This window comes from Asparagus officinalis, chromosome 6, assembly GCF_001876935.1.
Source record: "Asparagus officinalis chromosome 6, Aspof.V1, whole genome shotgun sequence".
Classification (NCBI taxonomy): Eukaryota; Viridiplantae; Streptophyta; class Magnoliopsida; order Asparagales; family Asparagaceae; genus Asparagus; species Asparagus officinalis.
The window spans coordinates 44,618,837-44,627,351 of NC_033799.1; the positions used below are offsets into that span (position 1 = coordinate 44,618,837).

The 8,515-nt window shown below is 38.6% G+C and overlaps 2 long non-coding RNA genes across 2 annotated transcripts; one reads left to right on the forward strand and one right to left on the reverse strand.

The window, feature by feature from the left end:
- Window positions 1,387–3,925, reverse strand: LOC109844947. Its single transcript, XR_002248175.1, has 2 exons — window positions 3,439–3,925; window positions 1,387–1,715 (listed from the first exon to the last, which is right to left on the reverse strand). It is a non-coding gene; the product is annotated as an uncharacterized LOC109844947 (long non-coding RNA).
- LOC109845261 lies at window positions 4,696–5,523 on the forward strand. Its single transcript, XR_002248263.1, has 3 exons — window positions 4,696–4,920; window positions 5,119–5,187; window positions 5,349–5,523. It is a non-coding gene; the product is annotated as an uncharacterized LOC109845261 (long non-coding RNA).

An 8,515-nucleotide genomic window follows, 5' to 3' on the forward strand; every position in this document is an offset into this window, starting at 1 on the left:
AGGAGCCATTTGACTTGTAACTTCTTCTGTAGAGCGTTGCAAGGACCGTTGTTCAGTAATCCTGACTTTTAGCTGTTGGGGAGTGTGAAAGCCGTCAGATTGTAACTTTCACTGTAGATTGTAAAGACTGCTGAATAGAGTTTTCATCAGTTGTTGGAAGTATCGTTGAATTGTAACCCTTCTCGATCTATGTGAAAAGTCCTCTATTTGCTGCTTCCGATCACCGACCCGAAAGCTATTTGATTGTAGCTTTCGTTGTAGGAGCTAGACGGGAATCAACATCCATAGTGTCTTAAAGATAAATATTCGCCCATAGCTCTCTACCAAGCAACTCACCAACTGAGTCCAACCTTTTATTTCTGAAATTGTCCCACTGCTCATCAGCATCTCTAATAGTTGCTATGATATTAGCCATGCTGTTGTCACAGCCATCAAGATCAATCATCTCAGAAGTGAGGTCGTGTTTGTGGCGATTGTGGAGTTGCGGATGCAGTGATTGGGAAGTCGTCTGATTGTGACCTCCGTTGTCGGAGCTTGTTTGAATAAGCTATCTATTGTGATTTTTAGACAGCCTACAGGGAGGTAATCTTAATCATATAAAGTGCGAATGTAACATGAATAAATAATAATATCCTGAATTCATTATAAGTTTCTATTTGTATTAATGAAATCATACGAAACTTAAAATAACATGAATCAATTGCTATGAATTGTGTACCTGAAAACAGCCATGGGAGCTCGACGACGAGCACAAATAGTAACAACAAACCCAACAACATAGAGCTAAACAAGCTCGAATCAGTATAGTAACAAAAAATAGCCACGAGAGCTTGATAACGAGCATAAAAGCAACCAAAAACCCAACAACATAGAGCTAAACAAGCTTGAATCAGCATAGTAATAAAAAACATTTATGGGAGCTCGACGACGAGCACAAAAAGCAACCAAAAACCTGAACACAAAACTGAAAATATGTACACAAATCTGCCTGAATACATGAGCGTCAATATCTTGGCCTGAAAGCAAAACAAATACCAACATTCAAGAACAACCAGGCCTACACAAAACTAAAATAGCATTTGGGGGTATGCATAGAGGGTTTGGTAACAGAAATCCCCTAAACCGATGAAGGAAAATGAACCAGGAAACACCCATCAGCCACCAACAATGAACCAAACATGAACCAAAACAGAACTTGAACACAACCAGGTTTCAAGAACACCAGGAAACACCCACCAGCTAACCAACAACACCAACCAATAACACCAACCAACCAACCAACCAACCAACCAACAACACCAACCAACAAAAGCACAAACATAACCAGGCTCCACAACACAACCAGGCTCAGAATAGCATCAACAATATATGCACAAAAACTGGCTGAGAACAAAAGCACAACACAATTAGGCTCCACAACACAATCAGGCTCCACAACACCTAACCAAGCTCCACAAATAAAAAACACACAAATAGAACTTGAGAAAATCATGCAAGAGACAAGTTTGTGATAAAAAGGAAGAGGAGCTTCTCTGTGTTAAGTTATTACTATCAGAGACCATAGCATCTCCTTGAAAATTTGCTTGAACAGACCCTGTCTGGAGACCTTGAGAGCCATGCATAAAGCCATTCAGATTCAACTGTTGGTTCCTTGACAGGCTTCTGTTAAGGTCTGCCTTCTGCAGTGAATTTGGGCACAAAGGTGTTTGTACATACTGCAAGTCAATTCCTTGCTTAGAACCAGTTACAACCAAATCAAAGCATAGCTGCATAAGTTTACTTGCACAAATTTAGCTACCGGACCAATTAATTAGGTCACATGTTAAAGATAGATTATCTTATTCTGCCACAAGATGTCAGTTAATGTTGGCTGATTATGGACACAAATGAATGTGACCATTTAATCTTCAATCTGACAGGCTGACCTATCACAGGTATTGCATAATAATTGTAGGGGGGAAATATGTACCTGAAAAAACGCTCACCATTGCACATGTGTTTAACTGGTTAAACCTTTCAGACTTCTATTAAGTAAGATCTCCTTGAAGTTTAAATAATGTCCATTTAAAGAAAATCATAAATAAATTCCTTGGCAAATTGCAACAAGTGTATTGAAATGGACGAAAACTTCTAGGAGTGTGTAAAATTGTCGTCACAATGACTTGTACTCTGAAATGCTTCTAAACACGCAAACCAAAATCTTTATCTACCAAACCAGAGAAAAATAATTATTTGACCTGATTTTAGCATCATTGTTCTAACCTAGTAAGGCTTCTCACGGGGAAAGAATCATCATATATCAATTCCTTATCCCACAAGATGCAAAGTCCATATACCTCCAACTAGAAGAAAAGCCACATGTTACTCAGGAAGACTAGATGAAATACTAACACAAAGAGTGAAACAAACACAATGCAACAATACCCATTCAAATCCTAAACTCCTTTATCAAATGCACACAAGCCATCATCCCTCATATCCACTTGAAATGAAATACTAACAAATGAAACAATCCAACATAAAGAGTGTTACACAGACACAATGCATCAATACCAATTCACATTCTACATCCCTTCACCGAGTGCACAGGAGCCATCATTCCTTTATCTCCACTTCAAATGAACACGAACAAATGGACACAAGCTATCACCCCCTCACATCTCCACTTCAGATCAATATTAACAAATGAAACACTCTAACATAAAGACCAGTACAAACACAATGCATCAATACCCATTCAAATCCAAAAATTCCTCTACCAGATGCACGAAAGCTATCATCCCCTCATATCTCTACTTCAAACGAATATTAACAAATGAAACACTCTAACATAAACACTCTCACAAACACAATGCATCAATACACATTCAAATGATATAATGAACATATACAAAGTAAACAAGCCATGAGCCTGATTTCTTACATCAATTATCACTTTCTAAAATAATGGCATATGAGGTTGAATTTCAATAGAAAGAAAGATCAATAAGACTTGATATAAACTGGGCAAGATCGCAACTATCATAGTCTCCTGAAATGGAGAATTATTGTAGAAGTTTTCATATAAAATTACAAAGCTTTTAGTTTTTGAATGTTTAATTTCATTGAGCGAGAAAAAATTATCTGTCCCATTTCTCATAAAAAATCTAATTAGGGTAACCCATGTTCATAAAAACAACAGCAATAATTTAAAAAATAAGCTAATTGCTCCATAATCATTAGCTCAAGCTTCAATTTCAGTAGCTAAACTGATTTTGACCCTTAAAAAACTACATTTAATCATCAAATTCTTACTAAAATTGAAAATCAAGCTATTCCATCATTTTAGCTTAATCTGAGCTCCAATCCCATCGATTTTAACCAAATCAAACAAAAACCCCCCCCCCCCCCCCCAAAAAAAAAAAAGAAAGAAGAACGAAGGATCAGATCAGATCAAACCTGAACACAACCAGAGGAAAAGCTCCACCTCTCGACTTTAAGAACCCCACGATCCTGCTCGAACTGTGGGAGACGGCGAGGATGGAGGGGTTTCATGAGATTCACGTCGCTCTGGAGGGGGCAGGGAGGCCGAGAAGCCGTGGAAGACGGTGTCGAACATAGTGCAGCATATGACCGGGGCCGTTGGGGTCGGCGTAGGGAACGCCGTCGTCGCCGACGAAGTCTCCCACCATCGGGATTTCAGATCTGAACAACGTTGGCAAAGATCAAACCCCCTCCCCCAATTTATTCGAACACAGGGACAAAGCTGAGAGTTTCTGGTGGGAGCAGTGCGAAGGAGGTAACTCTAGCTCACTGAAGAAATCAACGAGGAAGAAAAAATCTGACGTGACCAGGGTTTTTTTGTTGATTTCACTTGGTTGGGGAAGGAATTAGGGGAGAGAGAAAAAGTAGACGTGGAGGCGATTTATGAGTTCTTTTCCCTCTTCAGCCCTAGCGAAACAAAGCTGGGGAAAAAAACTACGGAAACAAAAAATCTAACTTGGAGGAGAAAAACCCACGTGGAGGCCAAGTAAAAGTTTTCCTTGGGGTTTTAAAGTGAACCAAACAGCTCCTTAGTGAATACATGGCAACTGTTTGCAGAGTTGCTCTGTGTGAGAGGTTTCAGTTAAAGCAGAACCCTCTTAGTTATGACAGCAGTTATTGAAAGTTAGGGATTTGGCCCTATCTAAATGGAACTCACTTGAACATGTTTTTCAGGTTTTAGATGAATGTACTGTTAGCGGGTGATTCAAAATTTCCCTTGTTTATCATGCTTCTCTTCCTCAATCTTCAAGATTTTCCTAGCAATGCCGCCGTGTGGTCTAAGCTTAATCTACCCAAATATTCCTTCCTGGTGTGGATTGCTGCAAATAAGACATTTCTAACATATGACAACCAGAGAAATTTATGGTAAATGTTATCAACTTATCATTTGCTCTATTCAATTCTAATCAAGAAAGCCATCGCTATTTATTCTTCTCTTGTGCCTGTAGTTCTATCATTTGAATCTGATTATAAACTAGCTAAATTTTAGATTTCGTGACTACAAAAGGGATTTGTTATTCAACTGTGATGTATTATACCCCAGTGCCTGACAATTATATATACCAACTACTTTTGGTTGTGTTTGGCTACTCTCAACTAACTTGGTTAATATCTAAACTATATTAGTTTTGCTACTTTCATTGCCCCGCGGGCCTGACAAAGCCCCGCAGTTTCAAATGCCCATTTTCGGACGCTATCATTTTCAAGAGCCTAGATTATAAATGTCTCCTTTTTTTATGTCTGTCATCCAATTATCCTCGTCCTTTTCTCATCGCCAAGCTCATGGAAGATCTCCTTTCGACGCCATCAGTTCTCCCTTCGACTCGGGCTGTTACGGCGAGATCACGGCCGTATCTAATTGTTGCCGGCACTGCCAGGGGGAGACATTGGATTGTGGTGAGATCTCTTGATTTGCTTTTTTTAAAATTTTGACCTCAATTTTGGTGACTCCGGTGTTAATTATGTCGAAATGGAAGATATTTGACGCAAATTATGTCGTGCGACTTACTCACACCTACTCTTTAAAGTTACTCTCCTTATATCTGGGTTTTTCTGCAGTCCTTCTCATTTATCTTTAAATTTGATTCCTCATAGTTTCATGGAATCCCCACTCGTGCAAGAAATTCCTAATTTGAAGAAGATGACAAACAATTAAGATCGCAGGTAATTTTTTAAAAAAGTGGAGAGATTTGAATTTTTTTTATTTTATTAGTTAAGATAATTTGCGCATCAAATAAGTGGGGAGATTGCCTGAGTAGTGATGCAATACGGATTAGTTTTCAGCTCGTTACAAAGTTGAGTCATTTGATTGGATTGTGATGCAGATGCGATTATCGGTGTAGAGGAGGAAGGAGTCGCCTATTATTTTAATTGGTAACTTTATAGTGGATGAAGTTGGTATTTCAAGTAATTCGAGGGATTTATACTGTGTTTGCTTTCATTTAATCACAACTTTTTTTGTTTCTCATCTATGCTTTCCTCTGTTTGTTGGATTAGAGATCTGAGATAAAAAAAAAAGATAATAGCTTTATTTATCGCCATTTTCTTCATATACTTGCTCTTATTTTAACTGCTCTCCCTTCCAACACCGCCTTCGCAGTCACGACCTTACAACCCCACGGCCGCCACATCTCGCCTTCCAACCATGCGCCCGCCTCACCCTTGCCAAACCCGTAGCTCCCCCGACGCCCTCGAGGATAGAGACCAGAAGCGCCGCTCTTGTTCGGCCGACGCCCGCTACGGTTTGGAAGGCGAGAGCCGGCGCGGAGGGGGGTTGAAAAGGAGAGGTGTAAGAGTTGCGAAGGGAGAGGCGCGTGCAGGTTTGGAGAATCATGTCTTCGGCATAGGTTCGACTGGGAGAGGAGGGGCTGGAAGAGGGAGAGGGGCGGGTGCTCAGAAGGATAGGTGGTAGGGTCGCGGCTCACGGAGGCGCCCCGAACGCGCGCAGTTTAACCGACCACCAAGGTCGACTCCCAGCCATGAGGGTTGTGGTGGCAGCGGTTGTGGAAGAGAGAGATTAGGAGGTGGGTTTGGCTTTGGCTAAGAGCATATCCAACTATGCCCTCCAAATTTCACCCTCCAAATTGGAATATTCTAAGAATATTCTAATTTGGAGAGTGGAATTTAGAGAGTTGCTCCAATCCACACTCTCCAAATGTTTTCCTTTTTATTTATTTTTTTTCAAAAAAACCATATAAATTAATAATGTTAGATATAGTTTACATTAATAGTTTTATTTTTAATAATTTATTTGGAAAAAAAAATTATAACATTATAAAGGTGTCGATGAGAGCTTTAAAATAAACTCAATATTAATAATTCAATACAATATATTAAAAAAGAAAATTTGAAATAACAGTGACAAAGCATACATCGATAGAACACGAAAGCAAATATGAACCTCTAATACAACATATCATAGGTCGCAAACATAAACCTCAAACATAAAATAGATCCTCGTATTTAAAAATTTCATGTCTGATACTTATTTATTTAATTTAAAAACTAATAATTTTATTGTAATACTAAAATAAATTAATCTTAGTTTCATTTTAAAGATGTCAACGAGACCTTTCCAAATATATAATGATTTCAACTATTAGATTAATAATTTGTTTAACTATATTTATTTGAAATTAAACATCTAATTTAAAGTACTAAGAATGATGGCAAAGTGGTAATTTTTAAGAAATTAAATAGTTAAAAATGATAAAGTTGTAATTAATAAAAAATAAATAGTATTATGGAGAGACTCTCCAAATTTTCTATTCACCCTCCAAATTTGGAGGGTGAAATTTGGAGATCTCCAAATTTGGAGAGTGGTTGGAGAGGTTCCACTCTCCAAATTTGAAAATTTTACCTTTTTATAGGCCGATTGGAGATGCTCTTGGGAGGGGGGGGAGAGGAGGGGGAGAAGGAGATTGAGAAATGAATGACAGGGGGAGAGAGGAGCGAGAGAAACGTGGGTTTGTGTTTGGCCAGCTCATCTTTTTTAAGATTGAGAGTTTTTTTCAAAATCTACTCAACCTCTTTATTTATTTACTCAATAAATGATGTGTGGATCAGATTTGTCCACATTACTACCAAGTTTCTCAAATTTTCTCATAATTAAGTTCTGTGAGTCTGACTGATAATAAATATCTTGGATTGCGGTGAGTTGGTAATTATTCTGAACTCCGAGTTTATGATTCTATGATTTTTCTCCCTGTTTCTTAGAGGCTCTTAGAAAGTCTCTTTAACTTTCGAAGACTTCATTAGAAAACCCTCCCTAAAAGTTTGAACCAAAAAATTTTCACTGGAAAAACTATCTGCTTGCATAAATTTACAACCCATGTGAAAATTTCACACTATTCGGTTTTTTCTATAAAATATATTTTAAAGGGAGTTTTATAATTAATAACCCCTAAATTTGAGGGGTTTTCTGATATTTTGAAAGTTATTAGTTGTTATCTGATAATCATCTGATGGTCTTGCACCTATCTGTCAAGATAGCGCTGCTTTGTGGAGAGCCAGAGTCCCGTTGATACCTTGGGAGATTGTAGAGATGCATATCCCAGATCGTGTGTTGCGACAATTTCTTCTCTCTCAGCATGTATCGGATCCTGTTGAGCAAATCGATCGTAGGCGACGGATGACATCGTATCGTACAGACTGGGCCGTATTCCGTGCGGCCTATATAGACAGGTGGAATAATAGGTAGAATTTCATACAGAATGAGAGAATTCCATCTGAGGGTTATACCGAGTACATGCATTGGTATTAGAATATCACACGCAGATGGATAGGACGCGACCCACAGCCAGCAGCTGGATACGTACCACGCCCACCGATCGATAGTTACATCCCTAGTGCCATGATCGAGAAAGATTATGTAAGTTTTTAAACTATATTAAAACGTTATATATTGATTAACTTGAATATCAATGTTTTTGATGATATTGAGGCTAATATAAATGAGCATATCAATGACATTCAAGATCTGACGGTCTTAGGGATCTTCAACAGGATCAGACGGAGAATAGCAAGCGTGTTCCATAAAAATCATGTCGACGAGTTTGAAGGCCGTCAGGACAGGTCACGCTAACTGGGTCATGTGTACACTCAATGACGTAGGACAGATCAAAAGATGGTGCCTGACGATAGAGTCGACACTTCTCATAGCACGGCGCATGCTGATGGAGCCGGCACTTCTCAGCCTCATACACAATCGTATTTGGGTAGAAAATTGTTTTCATTGCAGAATTTATTACAACTTCGGGCATTACAATAAATTCAAAAAAAAAGATAGCCTTTTTATAAGACTTTCAATACAATGAAAATAGATTACAACTCTCTTTCAAACAACACGCAACAGGTGTTTATCGTCTATTGCTTTTGTGGGATCTTTGCCTGTGTCAGGGACGTCAATATCCGTAGACCGCCATGAATCAGATCCGGTTGACAAAAAATTGACAGAGCTCCTACTTCACTAAGGAAGTATTCGCTTTAAACT